Source organism: Vidua macroura, chromosome 1, assembly GCF_024509145.1.
Source record: "Vidua macroura isolate BioBank_ID:100142 chromosome 1, ASM2450914v1, whole genome shotgun sequence".
NCBI lineage: Eukaryota > Metazoa > Chordata > Aves > Passeriformes > Viduidae > Vidua > Vidua macroura.
In genome coordinates, this window is record NC_071571.1 from 79,827,776 (window position 1) to 79,850,638 (window position 22,863).

At 40.4% G+C, this 22,863-nt stretch overlaps 1 protein-coding gene across 1 annotated transcript in view; it reads right to left on the reverse strand.

The window, feature by feature from the left end:
* Positions 1-22,863, reverse strand: part of FBXL7 (F-box and leucine rich repeat protein 7) — a 172,649-nt gene that overhangs the window by 25,975 nt on the left and 123,811 nt on the right. The gene's annotated exons all lie outside the window — the stretch shown is intronic.

Here is a 22,863-nt window from a genome sequence, read left to right on the forward strand (position 1 = left end):
GCCATAATAACTGTTGCACTAACATACAAGGAATTCAGAAGCTGTTGGATGTCTTGGCAACCTTGATATAAATTCATATTCTGCTTCTTTTAAAAGACTGTATCCAAAAGAAACACTGTATCAAATGTATTGTTGAGTCTTTCCTCAGCACATGTTTTGACATCTAGGCAAATCTTACAAGTCAGGGTGGTTGAGAAGCTCAAGCAACAGACCTGAGGCTGCTGCATCTGACAGGTTCACCACTGGGAGAAATTGCCTGTCTTCTTTTGACAGCTGAACAGGAGATCTCAGACTCATGCTCCCCATCAGTACCCTCCAAGCTCTCCAGCTTCAGCACGTGGCCAGCCAGGCATGCAGCAGGGCTGAGCAGCCTCCTTTGCAGCTGGCACTGAGGTGTTCCTGGTGACAGGAATGGATGGAGCTCCGAAGGAGCTTCAGGGAACTTTGAGACATCCATCATCTCAAAGCAGCTGACAGACACCTAAACTTCCTCAAGTCACCTGTGAGCATGCCACAGTATTACCTGCCCCTGTGCTCCTCAACAAAGCACTGGCAGCTTACTTCTATCACATCTAATTAGTCACCAGGAGGCACTTAGCAGCCTGAGAGCAAGCCCAACCTGGTCACAGGACAGGTCTGCTTCCTTGCAATTGCCCATTCTGGTACCAGAGTATTAAAGGCAAGTGAGGTTCACAGAAAGGCAGAAAATTTTCTTTTTTCACAGGACTATTTCACACTGGCATGACCACATGGTGACACCAACCTGTGTTAGGCATCCCATGAAGATCATGCAGAATATGACATACTGCAACACATCTAATATTTGTGCTCACCCACCCATGCATCTTTCTTTGCCCCAAGGTCCCTCTACTACTCTGAGCATTCAGATGCAGTTGCTGAAATGCAACCTGTTGTTTGTTTCCCAGTGTCGCTGTTGAGGCAGGACGGGAACAATGAACTCCAGTTCAGAAGGCGAGAAAGAAAAAACTGCTTTATTTCAAATGCACCGCTCTATTTATAGAGAACATCGTGCAGACTAATTTAATTGATCTTAAAGTAAAAACATCTCACACCATTGGTGCGCTCTGAATGACGCACGGTGGCAGAACATATCTATAAACAATGTGAACAACAAGAGAGAGAGAGAATTATTTACATTCTTTTCCAACTCTCTCCCAGGCCCAGCCTGGTAGAAATGTCTCTTTTTCTCTCTGACTGAACTGAGAATATGCACATCCCAGTACCAGTAGTAAAGCCCATGCAGCCAGGACCAGGTGTAACTTCATCATCACAGGCAGTAGTTGCAGCAGACAAAATCTGAATACACAGATGCAAAGTGCTCTGGTTTAATGGGAAAAAAAGTAAAGCAAAAGCAAGCAGACTACAGGTGCTCAGGAAAGAAGCTAATGCATCATACAACAAAAACTTCATTAGCACCTCAACTTAGAGGTGGTAGCAGACTTTAAATACTACCCTCTGGACACACCACCATGCAGGTTCATTATTTGAAACAGTTTAAATTTTCAATTCAAGTTTTGTTTACCTGTATGACAGAATATATCCAAGCTAAGACATGCTGTGAGGATTCTCCTAGCAAGTCAATAATGATAACAAAAGTCTATTTAACAGGAATACCATTTCACATTCATTCATTAACTACTTTGAAATCTTATGAAAAAAATGTAAAAAAAAAAAAAAAAAAAGAGAGAAATCAAAGCAGGTAAATTAACCAGCCTTCCTTAAGCCACAGAGTTAACTACTGTTAGAGGCTGTGGTGAAGGTAAAGCCTTTATCACTGGTTTCTACAACCCGGCAAATACATGAGACATTTAAATTTTCTATATACTGCACTATAAACAGACTCTAGATTTAGGCTTTTTAGATGAACCTTCTATCTGCCAACCCCAAAATATCATGTTGCCCACCACAACAGAGATCTGCCATTCACAGGGTGGTTTAGTTTTGCCTCTAACTGCTCTCAGTCATGGCACCCTCCCACTCCCAGGACACTGCAGAGGAACTCCCAGAGCTTGCTCCTCTGTGCAGATATCAGCACTCAGCACAGCCCTGCTAGCAAGGAAATTTGGCAGAGGCTCACAAAATACACAGCTTAACAATCAAGGGCCTTGTTGAGTTGGACCTTTTATTGAACACAACTCTGGCGCTTGTCTCCTCTCTCTGTTTATAAGGCTTACCAAGTATATAAACTATTGCTCTTAAATTATGAGGACCCACATTTATGAGAGCAATTATCCTTTGTTTGTTTAGAAAGGCTATTTGTCTTTCTCCTGTCTTTTACATGCCTCCCTGCCTCCTTTGCCCAAAATAAAGGAAAATGTTTGGATTTTTATTTGAGGGTGGGCTCCATCTGAAGTTCACTTAATGAGAGGAAATCTCTGCTATAACTATTGGATGGCGGAAGGAGGTGGAGGAGAAGATCAAGCCTTGCTTCAATTCAAATGGAAGTTAGGCAAGGGAATTGTCTGGAGGAATAGATAAAATGTTTGCTTTTATACATCTATAAAATTAATTATGAAGTTGAGGTGGCTTGGCTTTAAAAAATAATTTTAAAATCACAGTACACATCAGGTAGAAAGTACCTTGCTGTCACTGTGCACTCTAGAGCAGCGTAGGGTTTGAACATTGGACTGGCACTTCTGCAGTCTGTTCAGATGAGATGGAAAGCAAAATCCCACTGTTGGGGCTTTAAGAAGACCATGCTATATCTGGGAAATGGATTAAACTATATCGTCCAAAAGACTAAAATGTGTCTTTGTAAGACTGCTCTATTCAGAATCAATACTGCCAACATAAGACACATATGAGCTATGCAAGCGAGCACACTTGGCTGTCTGACAGCGCTTCCCAGAGAGGTGTCAAGTACCAAGCATAGATGGACTTCCTTTAACAGTTTCAGAAAAATGATCCCACATATCAGCTCTGTCATTCCTGTAACTCCAACAAGAATCTAAGAGCTGAACAGTCCTGTGGCCTGCAGCCAGGCAGCTATTACCCTGAGGACCTCTGTTCTTCCTTCCTCTCCAGAATTTGCACCACGTGCCCTCTGCTACCAAAGGCAACACCCAGACTGAGCCTTTGAAATCATGGAATAGAAAGCTTTCTTGCCTGGAAAACCACAGCAGCAGTAGGGAAAGGAAACAGGCACATGATGTAGCTCCTCCTTTCCTCAGGCACACACCTCCTCACTGTGAGTAACACTGAAACTGTCCTGCTGTAAGAAATGCCCCGGGTAGGGGAAATCCTCCAGTGTCCTTTCAAGTGTAAAACCATACAGGTCCCTCTGAGAGATGAGGATGGGACAGATCTAGAGTAGCTGAGCTTCATCTTGGAAAATAATTTAAAAAAAAAATTGAAAAGGCATATATTTTTGAAAAAAGTGCTGGAGAACTGTCAACAGAAGAGAACACAGGGCTGGCAGGTGCACGGAAGAATGCAGATGGGCAGAGTCATTGCACAACCAACAGCTGCTACAGAAGAGAAGTGCAGCACAGAAAAACCTTCAATGGAAAGTGGCTGTTGTTTTGCTCAACGAAGGTGATCAGAAGTGAAGTGCTTTTTCTAAATTAGGGATTCTTGACTCTCTGACAGGAAAAACACTTTAACTGTAGTTCAGTGGTTGTTCTGTCTCCAGGTACAAGGCACCCATCCCCTTAGGTGACTTTTATTAATTGAAATTCAACATTTCAGTGCAGAAAGCAGAAGCACCAGACACTTGCAGGCTGAAAGTACTTTTTTCTGTTTATAAGCCAAAGTCACTAACACTCCCCAACACAGCTTCCATATCCAGATATGACGAGAAGGGATCTTTTAATGGGACTCAATGACACTTACTAATTTATAATAGGAGGTTATCTTTCATGTTGCAGGATGTATTACACTCTCAACAACGCAGCTCTGAAACAAAATCACAAGCTTCCCTTCTTGTAGAACCTGCTTCCAAGGTTAAATGAACACAGTTATCTTTAGGCAGAAATACGAAGTACTATAGAATCACAGAACCATTTAGGTTGGAAAAGACCTCAAGGATCATCAAGTTCAAGCACAAACCTAACACAGTCAAGTCCACTACTAAACCATGTCTCCAAGGACCACACCTACACATCTTTTAAATCCTCCAGGGATGGGGACTCCACTTCCCTGCACAGCCTGTTACAGTGACTGACAACTCTTTTGATGAAGAAATTTTTTCTAAACCTCCTCTGGTGCAACTTCAGACCACTTCCTTTTGTCCATTCACTGGTTGCCTGAGAGAAGAGACCAATCCCCACCTGGCTACAACCTCCTTTCAGGCAGTTGTAGAGAGCGATAAGAGAGCAATCCCTTTCTCCAGGCTAAGCACCCCCAGCTCCCTCAGCCATTCCTAAGACTGATTTGCTTAATTAATCATAAAAAGCATAAATATGAGCTCATGCAAGATCTAAATGCCATTCTACTTTCCAGAAGCAGATTGTTTTCTCTCTGATTCTGGTTTTTTTTTTTTTTTTTATTTGTGTTGTTGTTTATAAACATCAACAACCATTTTTACACTGTAAGTTTATGCCATGTCCTAAATATGAATTTTATAGAAAGCTTTTTCTGTAAAAGAGTTGTTTGGTTTGATTAATAGTCATCTTGAACAGGAAATACTTGCATAATGCGAATACATCTTGGATACAGATCTGGCTCCCAGTAGATCTTTTGTGCTGCAGAGACTAACCTGGAACCATTCCCACTGATACTGCTTTAAACAATCCCGCTGGACTGCAACATGTGGATACCAACATCTCCTTCTGCAGGTTTTAAGCTATCCAGCTGGAGAGGGGAATTTACCCAAGTTCCACCAGATACAGATGAAGAGGAGAAACCACCCGATTTCTGAGCTGTATAACTTGGCCTTTCAGTCAGAAAGCCTCTAAACCCTATTACATGGCTCAGATGCACACTTAGAGAGCTTGGAATAGAGGGCCAAAACACTGAAAAACTTAAGGTTACTTGTTAGCTGGCAAACAAAACCACTGCATGCAGCAGTCTCAACCGAAAAGTACCAAAGGACAGAGGAAGATCTGGTGGCTATAGTTCACTTGTGTTTCCAGAAGGTACTCAATTAATGTCTTGAAAGAAACCCTGCAGCCAAAACAAGTGGGAAGGTCTCAAAGGTGAACTCCTTATTTTTCAGAATGGGAAACAAAGTAGGAGTTATCAGTCACTTATCATTCAGGGAAGGATCCAAACAGTTTGATAGGCTCACATGCAATCTAGAAAATGTGTTTAATAGGACAACAATAAGTCTGATGGTTGTTAGATTAAATTATTCAAGGAGGTGAAGATGAGGGCTTGCTCTGGAGAACTGCAGAAAAGTCTTAATTGCACTCTGCTATTGGACATTACGTTGTCAAATAATTTAATGTAGGTAGGAATAAAACTCATTTGGATAAACTTTCAGGCATGCACACAAAAATAGGTAATTTTCCACATAAAGTGAAAGTTTGACCTGACCATTACTATTGACAAGTAAGAACTTGGGATTGCAACAGAGAGGTACAGACCATAGCTCCAAGTATACATAGTCTCAAACAAACAAAGAAAGGCAAAATCAAAACTCTCATAAAGGAATAAAGAACAGGAAAAGAGCAACCATCACCACAGATGAAAAAGAAACAACTCAAGTTCTGCATGCAGTCCTGATCCCCTCCTCTCAAAACACTTTAGTATAAGCAGAAGCAGTTCAGAGGAGGATGTTGAGGAGAAGCAAAAATAAGAAACAGCTTTTGAATGACAAACATTCTTCAGTCAGAACAAGAGACAATTGAAAAAGAATATGATGGAGACCTGTACAGTCACAAGAGGCATTAAAAAGCTATACCTCACTTATTTTCTTGCACTAGAGAACAGATGATAGAAATCAAGCTAACCATTGACAGGCTCAAACCAAACAGACACGAGAGGGCAATGATCTGTAGCTGGAGGACAGCAGCATTTGCAGAAATCACTTATCATATTCATAATGCTTATAGTTCTTATCCAGCTCCATCAGCATTTAAAATCTCACTCCTTCCTCTCCCATGTGGATTTTTAAATCCTGTAAGAATGCCATATAAGCACTTCCAATAAATATAGGACTGAAAATACATTATACTGCAAAGTGTTAAGAGCCGTCATCTCTTCCATATAGAGTATTGCAAACATGATTGAAACTGATGAGTGTTTTCAAGCCCTAAGGCTGACTGGAAGGTGCAATTAAATGCCTCCTTTTATAAGAACAGTTGGAGCCAAATGGTGGTTAAGAACTGGTGAGGGCCAGAAGTCAAGAAAGTAAGCTGTGAACCAGGTCAAGAAAAGGTTAAGTTGTAAACAGGCAATCTGGCACTAAGGACTAGAAAAAATTAATGTGCGGCCAATTGCTTAAGCGTGTAAATATTAGGCTTCCAAATAAACATGTCTGAATATAAGGGAAGGAAAAAACTAGCAGGAGATGAGCATTTTTTGTCAACAAAGGTAGGGTAGACTTAGGTAACACACATGGGAGCAGCAATTTAACTCAAAAGACTGGTGGGTGCAGTACAGAAGCAAGCTCCTCAGCTTGTTAATACCATAACACTACACAAGTGTCTCTACAACTCCCCAGTAAAACCTGAGATGATTCTAATTGATTCTGTGATAACTGCCTGCTTCAAGTTCAGAGAACTGTGAGAATAATTCTTAGTATAATTTTTGAAATTTTGAAAACAGCCTTCCCAGTTCCCATACAATGGACAATGGCTCAAGCTAGCATTACTGCAAGTAAGTTTTGAGTTTTGCAAAGTTTGACAGTGTTTTCTCATCATGTTTTTTTACATTTTAATCAAATACCACCTGTAAAAACTCACAGAGAAGAGCTGTGATCTGTGTCTGACCACCTGCAGTATTATACATGAATTCTGGTTATAAAAAGAAAAAAATTATTTCCCCAGAAGGTCCTGCAGGACAAAAACATCCAAAAAATGGTTGGTATTTGGCAATACTTCTATTAAAATCTAGTCAAAGAAGAAAGGAAAAGTCTTTCCCAGCTATCCAAATCTCAAGATGAGTAAACAGAACCATAGTAGGTATATGTCAAAAAAAGACATTTAATACTATCAGGATCTAAAAGTTATTGCTTGTTTTTGTCAGAGATAAAAAAAAAGTAATACAAAAGAAATAGCTCCCCTATTCAGGGAGCTATTTTTGCCTCTCATGCCCTCTCAGGCATGAGAGGCAACAGAAGCTGAGGAACAGGCTCACACAAGTAGCTCATTTACAGAAATCCCGTCCTGGGAATGCCTGATGTGGCTAAAGCAATTAATTTTCAGTGAATGAAGCAGCAAAAGCTGCTGTTGTCTCCTAAAGGAAAGGGAACAGGGTACCGGTGTGGGAAGGAAGAGTGACCCTCAGGGTTCGTGCACAGTTTTACAGATAACCATGCAGTAGCATTTTCCCAAAATATATTTTTCCCCCTTCAGCATCTCTCTACTCATGCATACACCTGAGCTTCTGCAGTAATTAGAGATGGCCCTGCAGGGCCCAGGATACCATGGAAAGGTTCCCAGGCCATTCTGTGTATTGAAGTGGTCTGTCTGCACACACCAAACAGTGTCCAGCCAAAGTGTGATTAATCTTCCTCGAGTATTCTTCTGCCACTGTGCCCTTTATTCACACATAGTTACGACATCAAGCAGCCCTAAGCAGGGCCCAAGTGCAGCAACAAGCAGATTTTTCTGCCTCACAGCTGTGAGTGCTGCTTTGGATTAGAGCTGGAGTGCTAATAAAGCAGCATAAGCGGCTGAGGGCGTGCCGAGAGCCAGGGGAGTGCATGCCTTCACAAATGCTTCCATGCTTCCAGGAAGGAAGAAGTCAGCTTGAAGTGAAGCTTCACTGAACTGCTCCTGCTGACCTTCCAGACTGCCCTAATTTTGCCAGTGCAGAAAGGTCACCTTTGCAACAACGAGCAACTCTATCAAAAACATTATTTTAACAGCAGTGCTGAGAACACAGCGGGTCTGTAATTAATAAAACAAGGAAACTCCACCAAGGTGTTTTTAAAGGGTTTGGTTAGAGGAAGAAAAGATATAATCCAGAGAGTTCACTGGAGTTCAGTTTTAATATATTATATATATATTATATATTATATATAATATATAATATATAATATATATATATTTTCAACACTATTGCTGTTTCTAAAATAGTCTGCTGCACTTCAGGAACAATGAAGAGGCATATAAATAAGCTAAGAGCTCAGTTCCCTTAGGGTATTTGAAATGGAACAGGTATCATCTGACAACGTTATTACAGGTTTTTAAGTGTAATAAACACCTTTAGGGAAGAGCAAGAGCATTAAGAAACAGGGAAGTGAACTAAGCAGGAACAAAGACATTCATGACAGTATCAGGACAAGAATTACAAATATATTTGAATGCTCAGTCTGAATTACTAGATACACGGTATCTGTAGTAAGTGGGCACACTGCCACAACATGGGAAAAAAACACCAAAACCCACTCCCACCAATGATTTGTATAATAAATTATCAGTGAGGCAAATCACCATGGTTGGGCTGATATCTGCAATATTACCAACACTCAAAGAACAGCTGTATATTGAAGAAAGACCTATGCTGCTGTCAGGGGAGGTATATTGAGCATGAAAATATTAATCAACTTATCTGCAGTAAAAAATAAAAGCAACTTTACCGAATCCTCATTTTTTCTCATGCAAACCTTCTGAAGCAAAGCTTCTCCACCATGATTTTAAGAGCTGTGATGGCCAGCCTGCAGAGGCATTCAGCTGCTTAGTAGAGCAGGCAGAACCTGGCCAGCCCCATCCTGTAGGTTGGCCCTTCTCAGTTGCAAGGGTGGATATAACCCATGCAGTCCTACACGTGATAGCAAAGATCACTGCCAACGCACCAGAAGTATAAGCACAGAAGGATCTAGCATATATCTTTATCTACCTCAGGGAAGAATGTCACAAGTTTACCTGCCATTAATTAATTACAGAAAAAAAAATCAACGCTGAGAAGTTCCCTCTCATCTCTGAGTCACTCTTTTCCTTTAGCCTCATCCCTTCAGTTTAAGGCACTGATCATCTTTATTCCGCACAGCTATTTATAAATACTTTCCCATTTAGTCTGTTCATCGTGGCTTGATTCATTTGACTAGTTTCATCTTTTGAGCTTCATGCTACTTCTTCTGGCAGTTCTGAAAGACTGCTGTCCACTTGACCACCCAGTTTAAATTCCTATGCAAGAGACTACCCTAATGGTGTGCTTATTAACAAAACTCTGCTCAGTACCATTTGATATCCATCCCTTCTTCTCCAGTACATCTTTTGAAAGATCTCACACTAAGCAGTTCTTGCCTATTGTCTTAATCTTCTGAAGTGTTTTCCATAATATTCCTCACTTCTCATAGCACCACTAAGATCTCTGCTTCAGAATATTTATGTGAGATGCTTACCATACCTTTAGTTCCTGGTTGGGAATGGATTGTGGAATAGTAAACAGCACTGTCCAATTTCATTTGACGGTTACAGATGCTGAATGCCATTGTTACTGCTGTAGTCTTATCACTGGCACATCTCTTTTTCTTTCTTTGTGCAGCAGGTAGGTCATCAAGCTTCTCTCGTGCTGTCCCCCAATTTCTGAGGTAGTTTCTCCTGCCTCATGCAAAATCCTGTCCTCTTTTTAGCATTTATAATTTTAATTCTTCTCTGAATCCAGGCCTAGCTCATGAAGACTAACCAATTCACGATTCAGGGAAACATGTTACTCTCCATCCTTTGCAATCCCTCAGATCAAAAGGAGATCTCTACTGCTGCTTTATATTCCCCCTTCTTTACACTCTAATAGGCTTTTTATAGCCTCCATCACCTTTGCACATTCAGGAAGGAAACAGTACATAATGGATTGGAGAAACAAAATTACTGAAGAAAAAAGCAGGTGCTTCCCCAGCTTATGCAGTAAACATTTTTAACAGCTCTACAAACCCTGGAATGGCTTGCGTCAAATTATGAACTAGTTTTAAATGAATGAAAAATGAAAAAAAATTATAAAGGGAGAAGAAAGCTACCCTAAAAAAATTCTCACTCTGGAAAACATTTTCCTTGTCAGACAAAAAAAGAAGGAAAACAAAGACAAAACATGTGTGACCGAAGTGCTGGATTCAAAATCAAAAGCTGTATCTAACCGAGACACGCCACACAATGCCATGCCAGCTCTTGGAGTTTGACTCTTCTGCATACCTCTTAGCAGTAAGGATGGTGATATACAGCAGTTCTAGTCAGCTCTATTCTTATTAAAACAATGTCTTTAAAGAGGCATACTTAGAGTTTTAGTTGTCAGCATCAAAAGATTTTTTTTTTTTAACAAGTCATATTATATTCTTCTATATCATATATAGAAGAATTAAGAGTTTAAGGTTTAGAAGAGCTATTTTTTTTTTAAGATCAAAAGCCGGAGACTTAGAAGGAGACACTCACAAACTTATCAACAGCTCAAAATTTAGACATTGTTTTGCTTTATATGATGTATCTTCAAATAATTCAGACTTAAGCTTTATGTGATAACCTAAAATAAGCATTTATATAGAAGTATTTAATAAGTTTTTTAAATTTTTATGTATTTGCACAAGAACCACCCAATGCCAATGTAAACATGTTTTAATCTGATCTCAATATTTATACTTGCAAATTCTTCAAATCCTGTTCTTTACATTCATACTGCAGCATTCTGAAAGCATTGCTTGTACTAAAGAGTGGCAAAACTATTCCATTTTCACTCTATTTTGATACGACTATGACGTTTTCCTGAACTTAGGCCTTCACTCCAATACAGGAACTTTTCATCTTCATAAAAAAGCAATTGAGGAGCGGAAAGGACTCTAACACATAACTGCCTTAATCCAGCCAGACCAGCATTTAATATCTTATATATTTTACTTAAACAAAATGTAAGTGACCCTAGGGAAAGCAACATTAATAAACATGATCATATAAACTTTGCAGTGAAAATTCAATTTTACCTTTAATAGTGTCTCTCAAACAGTAAACTTTATTATAAGACCAACAAATTAATCAGATCCCAGCACCAAAATCAGGTGTTTCATTTTCAATTTTAATGTTTGTTCAATTGCTTCTTGGAATATTTCATGCCCTAAATAAGATAGAAAATACAAATGAAAATGTCAGATTCTGCTGGAAACTGGACTGATGCCTCCACTCTCCTCAGTTCCAGGAAAATTCTTCTTGACCAAGGAAAGCATTCCTCTTTGGTTACTGCAAGATTCCATATATGATTGTAAGAGATGAAATACTAAAATTTGTCCAGAATGCTATTCTAAAATTTGGGTTAGTGGCAATGTCAGAGTCACACTGCTCTGAGATGATGGTGCAAATTATGTCCACTGATGAAAAAAACCCAATTGTCTTACAACCTGATCATAGATCTTTATATTTCTTTGGTTGCTTTAAGTCTCCATAATGCTCTACACTGTTCTACACACTATCACCCTCAGCACTTATTCCTAGTATTTCAATTGAAATTTCCAGAAATGCTCTGAGGCATTTTCCTCCTTGCCCTCATTACAGTATTTGCAGCACACAAATAAGTACAGCCTGGCTTGTCCCTTAAGTACACTTTCTGTTTAAAGACACTATTGTTCTTTACATGCAAACATATAATTTGCCAGACATTAATTTCTTTCTCAAGCCATAATGTCTTTAGCATATTTAAAGGCAACTCCACAAACTTTATATGCTAGGCTAGCGCATCATTAACTTTTTCAGGGATGTATTTACATCTCTTTCCTAAGAATATATGGAAGAGCTTTTGCCCATTTGGAAATTCTGTGTGGAGCCAAGCTTTCCGCACTTAGTGGAAGCTCTCAGGTTTCTGGGAGACTCCAGTTCTGCATGCTCAGTTTGAGTGATTACACCCAGACTTGCCATAAACAGTTGCTTCAGCTTCTGCAGTGGGGCACGGGGAAGAGAATAGTGGTGCATCCATAAACTGCTCTGACATTGTAACGCTTCCACCAATGTGTTAAAAAAAAGAAATCTTGACTTTCAACTGCAACATTGTGTGGCTGAAGAGTGCAATGAAAAACAGCAACTTAAGGTCCGCAAGTGCAGTTTGAAGACAACTTTGCTGCAAAAGCAAAAAAGATTTCCCCTGCCCCTGCAGAGTTCAGGCTGATCACGAGCACTACGCATAAAGGACAAGAGAGAAGAGGTGCTCCAGTTCTGTATGGTTAAGATTTTGCCAAAATACATAAATACTGGAAGGGAAGTAAAAGCTGTTGTTTATATGCAAGGTTAATCTTTGCAGTTCTATGGATTGTCATTAAATAACGGTTGATAAGAAACTCACAGGAAACATCATTTTATTACTGAATCTTGTGCACTTCGGTCTCACTACTTGTTCTAAAAGTGTTGAAAAAGAGTCTTACAGACTGACATTGGTGCAGCTGCACCCATCAGCCTGCCCTAAACTCCGTTACCTATCCTATGGAAAATCTAATTTATGTGTAAAGATGCACGGTAGATATAACATATGTACATTTTTGTAATATCATAAAATTATCCTTTCATGTACATTTCACCCAAGCACAACAACTACTGAAAATATTTAATTACTATAATAAATTTTGTGCTTACAAAGGAGAAAAATGCAAAGCAATTTCATCCTCCTTCTCTAAAAGCTAAACAGTTCTAAAAGCAGACAAAACTTGCGCACAAAGTATTGTATTGATGATCTGATCTTGCAAGTAGATTGCATTGGACAAACCAACTCTTTGCACATCCGCTGGAAAGAAAAACATGAAATTCCTCCACTCCATTACCTGAGTTTCTGGCTGACTCAGACATATGTTTCCAGTGCTTCCAATAACTTGACAGGAACACAGATTTCTGCATTCTTGTAAGATTAGGGAAACCATATGACAAGTTGAAGGAACTGCAACAGCATTGCTTTGGCACACACGGGGACAGAAAGGCTCTCCAGAAACAGGAGCATTAAGGAACAGAAAGAAATTACTCTTAGAGAAAGCAGCTCTGTTGGATTCACCGCAAGCTCCAAGGGACAGACGAGGTGAAATGTTCCAGGGGGTTTCTCGCTATTTGCAGAACACTTAATTACTTCAAGGATAGTTTGTTTCTGCTCTTCTGGATGCCTCAAACCTGTCACACCACAGGACAGATTTACAAGATGTATTTCTTTCAGTGCCCAGCCAGATGCAGGAGGTTCCACCCTGTCAGCTGGGTTGATTTGACTCCACATGTAACCCCATCTTTCCCTGGATTGCCGAAATGCTGCGGTGGTTGGAGCCTCCCACTGTGTCACAGCACAGCACGGCTTGCACAGCTGCGCCCGGCCTCTCTGCAGTCTGGCTCTGCTCACGCCTGGGGAAGGCAGCACCACAGTCTCTTCACTTGCATGCCAGAAGAAATGGATCAGTGAACCCCAGGTGGGATGTGCTGTGCAGCAGCCAAAATGAGGCCAGTTTTAAGAGGCCAAAAGCAGCCCTTTGAAGCGTCAATAGATGTAATGCTCTGCATCATGTCACAGAGTTTTCTGCCACGGATCACAAGGAAGCCCAAGGTTTGCTGCAGAAAGATGTGATCCGTAACGCTGCTGTCATGAGCTCAAGCAAGCTATGACAGCCATTGTGCCTTCCTCACTAGTGAGACGTTGCAGTTGGGGTATATGAAGGAAGAATGAGACAGGACACAAGACACAAATCAAGTACCTAAAGAGACCTTTGGAAAGCCAACTTATGACAATGAAACTTTTAACATGAGGGTACTTACAGACATCTGGCAAAGGATTTCCAGTGCTTAACCTCTGCTTTCAAAAACAGAATATGCAGACACTGGGAAAGAGATGAAGGTATAGGTTTTGAACCACTCTCAGCCTCTGCAGGCCTGTTAGATATATGAAATAATATATTTTTGTTCCCCAGCAAATATCTTTTAAATGAATAGTGTAGAACCACTGCAAACTATCCACAGGGAGAAATACCTAAGTAGTCATTCTGTTGCCATGTATCTACTCCAGACTCCTCGCTACTCACAGAAAAATTCAATTGTTTAGCGAGTTTAGATGACTGTTAAAAGGAATAATTTCTGCTATCTTTTCTTAATCTTAATAAAGTCTTTTCCCTCTTGCCTCCTTCTCATTTTAGTATAAAATATCCTCCCATGTTAAATGTGACTGCAAAGAAAATTACATGATTTACAACAGAATTCAAGTTACACTCATAATCTTTAAATTCTGTTTCTTGAAACTTGCTGTATAAAATCCCAATTGCTTCTGAGAATTAAGAGAAAATATACTTAAATAGCTTAGCACAAAATGCTTAAATCCAATCTTATTTAGCAAGCAGATGTCCTACACTGTTGAATGGGTTGCAGAATGAAGCTTCACATTATTTCCAAATAATCTTTACTGTCCTATAAAGCAGTCCATTGTATGAACTTTTTGGATTGGACATGTAAGCAGATAACACAGACACAGTTACTGCTGTAACTGAAACCAGGCCTATATTCAGTATAAAACTAACTCCAAGGATCAAGGATTGACAAATGTCTAGGTCAATGAAATGAGAAAATGGGGCAAAATATTGGGAATCCTAGGTAAACTAGACCTGAAGGCTCCCACCCCACAAGACACAGGATGTACCAAACTATACCTTAACATCAACTCTTCCGACTCTGAGTGGAGCTTCAAGACATGAAATCACATTTTGTCCTGTTACTGACAGGTCAATCTCACCAGCCTTTCTTAAAGATGCTGCAGAATAATGCAGGACCTGTTCCAAACAGTTCTGCATGTTTGATGCTGTGAAGAAGGCTCTATTGCAGCCATTGTCCTTCTCTTTGTCAATAGGACCAACTAACTTTATGTACAGCATCATCAGGTCAAAAAGAGGAAACCAAAAAAAAGTGGATGTGCCACCCTCAAGTCCATTAAACAACTGAACAACTTGTGTGCAAAAATAGGGGCTACAACCCTATCATTCACGTGCTCAATCAGTCTTCTGCCTAGAGTATGGTGTAAGGCACAGGGCCAGGTGTAACACACCTGGGCCAGATTAGTTCCCATTCTTTATGAGAGGTAGGTCACATGCTTGATCACTGCTACAGGGGTACCTGAAATGGTACTTCATAAATCAAAGTACCTAGCTTGCTTATTTATCACAAAAAGTGACATTTTACCTTCCTGCTCCACAGAAGACAGAAAAGCAAATATGTGCATTGTATTGCTAAAAAATGGCTTAAATTTTCTTATTGAAGTACTGGCACGTCCCTACATAACCCAAAGGCCAAGCAGAAGCAGATTGGACATTTGACTCCTGACTGGCAAAGTAGTGATGTACCACCAGTTCACTTCAGCTAAGTCCAACTACAACAAACCGTCCTGGCCTCAAACTTTTCCCCATCTCTAACAACACTTGGAATCAAGCCTTTGGTTTGCTAAGTTCATGCAACATCAGAAATGTATTAATGCTTTTAAACCCTATGTGTCAAAAAGGAACTAAACACCTCTTGGGCTAACATTTTTTCTGAAACACTTTTGCAACTTTGATGGTAAATCCCACTTCCAACACAATCAGAAACATGACAGGAGCAGAGGCTCGCACCTCCCAACAAGCAGTACATGTCATCTGGTGGGAAAAATGCCCTCTGGGAAACTGGGGTAGGAAACCCCAGCCAGTAGATGCCTACATGAACACATAGTTGATAAAGGCCAAAAATATCCAGTCACCAGAGGGAAAAAAAAAACAAACAACCTAGTGATTGCTCAGTCTGGAAAGAAGCTGGAAATAACAATTCATATATGTTCCATTGGACACCAAAACAAAAAGAAAAAAACAAACAAACAACAAAAAAAAAAAAACCACATAAAAAAAAAAAACCACAAAAACAAAAAAAAACCCTACAGATTCAACAGGAATAATGAACTTAAGGTATTTCCAACTCCTCCTCCCTCCCCCAGAAAGTCTCTCCACAATCCACAGGCAGTATAAGTTTCAGGTCATGCTGTTTTCCATACAGCCCTGTATTTGTCCACCTCTCCTCCTACTTTAGTCACTAATCACTCCTGCTGTCAGGTGGCTGGACCAACAAGCTCTATCTACACTCCAAACAGTTGTTAAACTGTTAGTGGACTGTGAAGAATGCTACAGGCTATTTTGGATCTACAGAACAGCTTGTGCATCTAGAAACATGTATTCCTCCCACCCATTAATATTATTTGCTCCAAAAAATAAAATACCTCTCCTCACAAATCCCTCCTGTGAAACTTCAGGCACACTGCCCACAGAAATGTGGGTGTTGCAAAGCTGCATAAGGAGGACACTGCTCAGTGTTGCTCTCCAAGCCAGCAGCAGCCTCACCTCCGTTTACTGACAGTGACTTCTAATTGTTTTCCATCCCTGACTACTTAATGCTGCCAGGCAGGCCCTCAACCCCGTGTAATTTACTTCAGCAATGCTATGATTCATCCTGCACAAGGTCTTTAAGCAATGTGGGTTATTTTCATGCTTGTACTGACATAGAACATTTCTCAATTGTATTTCCTTTCACAGACCCCAGACTGTTTATTAAGGCATCAAGTATCATCAATGTCCTCCAGGCTGGTGGTGCTCTTGGCTAGCCATACTGATCAGACCATGGCCAAACTGTGACTGAACTGTCAAATAAGTCAGCAGTAAGAAAGATTTTAAATCCTGTTGGGAGGTATGGCTTATCCAAAAAATGCAATAAATATGGGGTTTATTTTTATTTTTTAAAAATGCGTTATGTGGTTGCTTAGTTTCACTTAAACTTTTAAAAAAAATATTTGGTGGTTTAAGGAAAAAAAAAATGATATATTCTGCCATTTCTCTCTCATTCATCTATTTCCTTGTTCTATTGTGCTCCAAGTGTCTGTTTCACTTGTTAACAATTAAGCTCAGAATTTCTATGTTTTTAGATGCCTATGCACTGACATAGTATCCACATACACCAGGAGAGAGTGAATTGTACTGTGACAGCAAGTGAGGCAGTTCCCACCTGACAAAGCTCATATAACCCATTTCTCAGGTGCTGCAAGCCCTTCAAGGCCCAAATGAGGTAAAGCTGAGGTGCTGCCACTGATCCAGTTCAGGGACATGTGATCTGACCTTTGCTCACCTCCGTCCTGGAGTTTGTGCAGTGCAGATGCAAGTGAGTGCAACTGTCTGTTCCAGCTGGTCAAAACCAAAAATGTTTCTAAAAGGTGTAAATGAAATTAAGTGCTGTCTGCAGTTGCCTTCACATGGGATATGAAAACATCACATACCAGCATACTCTCTGATATGTAGGAAAAACCACTGATTTTAATTCTGAAAGTTCCCTGTCTCTATCATCACACAAGGTAGCAGGTGTTGGAAGTGGCCTCATAAGGATTCAAGATCCATTATCTATATTGTAACATCCTTCTTGGGATGCTCATGGAATACAATCCAGTAAGGAAGCCCTACAAATACCCCTACATGACACATACAAGACAAGCATATTTTACATATACAAATTCAGAGTATCTGCTGTTCAACCAGAAGGCAATTGCAAAGGTACTAGATTTTAATCCCTGTTTTGCGGGGGGGAAAGTATATAGCCCAATATTGTCATCTTCCATGAATAACCACAAGAGAGTTGGGGTTTGGTATGTGGATAAGGAAACACCAGGCAGGAAGAAAACACTGTCTCTTATTGGCACTGATATAAGCTTGGCTAGCATACCACTCTGTTCTGCATAACACAAATTGTATGGAAAAACTGGAGAAAGATCAGTAAGAGCCACAAGAATGACTAAAACATATTTCAGCAGACTAGGAAATTCAAGCAGCTGAGGATATTTATCTTACCGAGGAGGTCCAGGATAACTGTAAGGGCCAGTAGGAAAAGTTAGATTTGATAGAGGACCACTCAACTTTGGATAGAAAACATATAATTATGTATAACATTTGGAAATTGCAGTAGACATGCTTATTGGAAAAAAAAAATGTTTATAAAAAACCCCATAAAATCCAATGAAGCTCTGGAACAACTTATGAGATTGATTCTCTCTACTCATTTCTTTTAGCTGATTTTGAGAGTTCTACAAACTGTTAGAATTCTAAAACTGTTTAGAACTCTAAAACAGTCTTATGCTGTTACAAGTAAAGGTGTGTGTTTCCTGTCCATCCACTCATTACAGCCCCTTCTGCAGTGAAAAATTACTAAATTTGTAGAAACTTGAAAGATATTTTGCAACCTCTTCAAAGAGTTATTATTCTTTTAGAATTACTACCAGTTAGGTCTGGAAGTAATTAGCATTATGCTGATATTTTGTTTCAACTTTTTAAGAAAAGTTATTCTGCCACCAGCTTTCCAACCATTTAAGCAATGGCCCTGAGTAACTACAAAGAATAAAAGAGGAATGACAGACAGGGGAAAAGAAAGCAATATATTACCTTATTATTCGACTGCCAAATGCAAGAGCTAGCATGCAAGGAGGGCATCTCCCATTTAATCATTTAATTTGCTAGCTTTTAAAGAAAAAGGAATGAGTGCAATTTAATTTGCATTGTAGTTCAGTAATACTTGGAGCACTTGGTTGCAGGAACCAAGACATTCTCAACATAGATCATAGTATCATAGAATCATTTAGGTTGGAAAAGGCTTCCAAGATCATTAAAAGTCCAACCTTTGACCTGATAACACCGTGCCCCCTAAACCATATCATGGAATGCAACGTCTGTCTGTTTTTTGAACACTTCCAGGGATGGTGACTTCACAACTTCCCTGGGCAGCCTGTTCCACTGCTTAACCACACTTTCAGTGAAGAAATTTTTCAGAATACTCAATCTAAACCTCCCCTGGCACAATCTGAGGCCGTTTCCCCTTGTCCTATTACTTAGCTGTCTGGGAGAAGAGACTGCCCCTCACCTCAGCACAATGTCTATTCAGGTATTTGTAGAGGGCAATAATGCCTCCCCTGAGCCTCCTTTTCTGCCGACAGAACAACCCTACTACCTCCAGATGCTTCCCATAGGACTTCTGCTCCAGACCCTTCACCAGCTCTATGGCCCTTCTCTGGACAGGCTCCAGCACCTCAAGGTCTGTCTTGTAGTGAGGAGCCCAGAAATGAGCAGAGGATTTGAGGTGTGGCCTCACCAGTGCCAAGTACAGAGGGACAATCACTGCCCTGGTGCTGCTGGCCACATCATTGCTGATAAAGGCCAGGGTGCCACTGACCTTCCTGGCCACCTGGGCATAGCTGGCTCATGTTTAGCTGCTGTCAATCAACACCCCCAGGTCCTTTGCCACTGGGCTACTTTCCAGCCACTCTTCTCCCAGCCTGTGGTGCTGCCTGGGGTTGCTGTGACAGAAACCAGCACTTCACCTTGTTCAGCCTCATACCATTGGCCTCAGACCCTCACTCCAGCCTGTTCAGGTCCCTCTGCAGGGCCTTCCTGCCCTCTAGCAGATCAACATTCCCATCCGACTTGGTATTGTCTGTGAACTTACTGAAGGTGCAACTTGATCCCCTTGTCCAGATTATGGATAAAGGTATTAGATAGGACTGGCCCCAGGAGTGGAAAACACCCTTGGTGACTGGCCACCAACTGGATATAATTCCATTAACCCCAACTCTCTGAGCTCAGCCATCCAGCCAGTTTTTTACCCAGCGCAGAATACGCCAGATGCTCTTCAGCCAATATGCATCCTCTCATCTCATCATGCAGAGCTCTGTGATTGCAAAGTTGCCATTCTGAAGTATCTGAAGAGCTGTGGCTGCTCACACACCCTGCTGCTATTCTGGACTGTCCTCCTTCAACCACACCACGGCCTGCTAATGTGCTCCCTCATCCATGTCACTGTGTGTGTGACACAGGAGCCAGCTCACCACAGCCTCTGGCAGGGAAGGGAATCACACGGCTGCTAAAAGCAGTTTCCTAGGGGCTGGGGGACTCTGAGCCAGCAGCTCCCAACAGGCAGCCTGCTGCCCCTGCCACAACATAAACCCTTGAGCAAATTCAGCAACTCCAGCCCCTACAGCCAGTGACTGCTAAAGGGAAGCTGTTGTCGTATGGCACCTCAGCAGTCTCATCTCAGATGTTAACAGAATATCCTGGCAAAAGCCAGAGGGGTCACCAACAGCCCAGAGAGCTGATTTTTTATTATATTTATTTTGTATGTATTTATATTGTTGAATTATTAAATTATTAAATACTGAAATGAAATACACAAATACCTAATTACCTCCTAGTTCTTGAACTAGTTAAATCTAACCTTTAAATCTAGTTTGCATGAGATTTTGCTGGCTTTTTAATCAAGTGTGAAATTTGATTATAAATTATATTTATAACATATAATACATGATAAAATTATAATATAATAACTATATTAAATATTACAGTTACAGTATTATACAAAACATATTCCTTATAAAATATAAAAATAAAATCTATGGAACTTCCTTGACAGCAACAAATTTATTAATTACAGTACCCTGGATATCAAATTAACCTAATGAAAAATTTGAAATCTAATTATGAACAGAAAGGAACATAGGGAAGAAAAGTGAAAATGCTTTGCACTATGCACATTCGCTGACAGGCTGCAGCCGCTATCTCCATTCTTCCCAGCACTTGGGAAAAGCACCCATCTTGGCACCCCTTTCCCCTCTGGGGAGCTTTGCTCAAGCACAAGAAAGGAGAGCATCACTCAGTGAGGCTGGGCTGTGTTTGAAGGCACGCACACTTATATGAACTAGAAGGAGACTCCACTCATGCCGTGCAAAGCCAGAAGGAGCCATGTGAAGCGAGCTCCCTGCCAGCACAACGTGGAGCACAACCCAGCACCACTGACTGAGCAAAGCAGGAGTCTGGAAGAGACTAGAGAGGCTGAGCATACTGCTGGCTAGTCACTGACTATTATAGTTCCACTTGTTAATTTACTTGTAGGAATCCAGAAGGGAAGAGCAGGCTCATGTATAAAGGCATGAACCATCTGCATGTGGAAATTACTTCACCTATTCAGAATCCAGGGGACAGATTGAGGAATCCAAACTTTAAAAAAAAACAACAACAACAAAAAAAAAAACTATTAAATAATCTAGCAACTTTCTGCTCAGGAAAGAGCTGGGGGAAACATATCCCTGCTGATTATGTGTCTAATAGTTCCAAAAGCTGTGCTCTGTATCAAACAAATCTGTACAACACAAGACTGTTTGCAAAAGGGAGGGCAGGTCTTTAATTGACCACTTTCAGAATGATGTAAGAATTTTACAAAGGAGCAAGAAAAAGAAAAAACACACAGCCGGATTCATGAAATTAAGACATTGCAGCTCAATAATATAAAAGTATACATGCTGTTAAAGACTAGGCCCGTTCCTGTACCACAGATCTTACACGTGCCAAAGTTTGAGACAGTATGTGATACTGTTGAGCCATGTGAGGAAAAGAAATTGTGCCACTAAACCCAAAAATATGAGAAGAACAATGGATGTTTCCCTATTACTGCCCAAGAGACTGCTGAGTTAAGGAAATTACTGACCAAGGTCAAAGGTGTCAGAATTTACTTTGATGGGATAATCAGCAAAAAAACCAGAAACATTTATTCTAATCCCAGATCTGACAAAGCCCACTTTATAACCTGGCATTTAAATGGCTTGTCTAGCATTACACTGTCTTAAGCCTGGGTGATGAATCAGAATTTACCTCATATATATGTATATCTAGATTTGCCTTAAAAGTCAGGCATAAACACCTAGCCTTTGAAGATATAATAGGCTAATATTTTTCTCCCACTGACTTTTAAAATACTATGAAATACAGAAACTCGATATCTGTAAGAAGTATGCGGTAAAAGAAAGACAAGGTTTTGTGAGTTTAAACTTCAGCTTTTTTCATATTTTAACAAGATGTAAAAATATTCTAAATATAGCTGTCTGAAAAGAGTTTCTTTTATATTTTCTAATTTTGATAATGTATTACAGCATAAAGCAACAAAAGCCATAGAGATTTTTCAGAACAAAACCAATTTTGTGTGTTGCAAGTATTGTTAAAATTTTTTTCCAGTGTGATTAGAAATTTATTTACATTTGCTTCCCAAATCAAAGTGAGATGCGGGGAAGCATCAGCACTTTGTGCTGCCCTTTGGTTCAAAGGGAGAAGGTTCTTCAACAGAAAAGGGGTATATCAGTGGGAGCAGCACTTTAGAAGAACACATGGTTTGTTTCTGGGCAGGAGAAGGCGGCCTCAGGGCTCATTAAGAGGAAGAAGCAGCAGCAGCAGCAGCATTGCTGCTCACCTCAGCACGCTGCTCACACTCACCACACATTTGGGCACTATCAGCAGCACAGATATGCCTGACTGGAATTTCTAGGGGAGAAGCACACAAAGGCACACCCAAAATCCTTTAAAATCAATTAGCAGTTGTCTCCTACAGCCCCTAGAGTATCAGTAAGTTGCTGAAGTCAGTCTATGAACAGACCTGCAGTTCTGCTCCAGGTGGACATTAGTCAGCTGGAATGAGATGGAAGATTTTCATCTGGATCCCTAAATCAGCTGGCAGGGAAGCACAACCCAAAGTGTTAAAGCAACTGAGGTGATATTCTTTCCTTGGTGCAACTATTGAGTTTAAAAAAAAAAAATCGAAGTAAAATCTGTATTTTTGTGCTCTGCTGCTGATGTGCACTTTTTGATGTTGGTAACTACAGACTTGACCCAGGGGCTGTCCAAGCCACATGGTGGAAAGGTGCATTTGGTGCAGTGTAGCAGTATTGTCAAGTATGTAAGAGGAGTAAATGTCTACTCCCAGCTCCCCTCACCTCTTTGGCTCC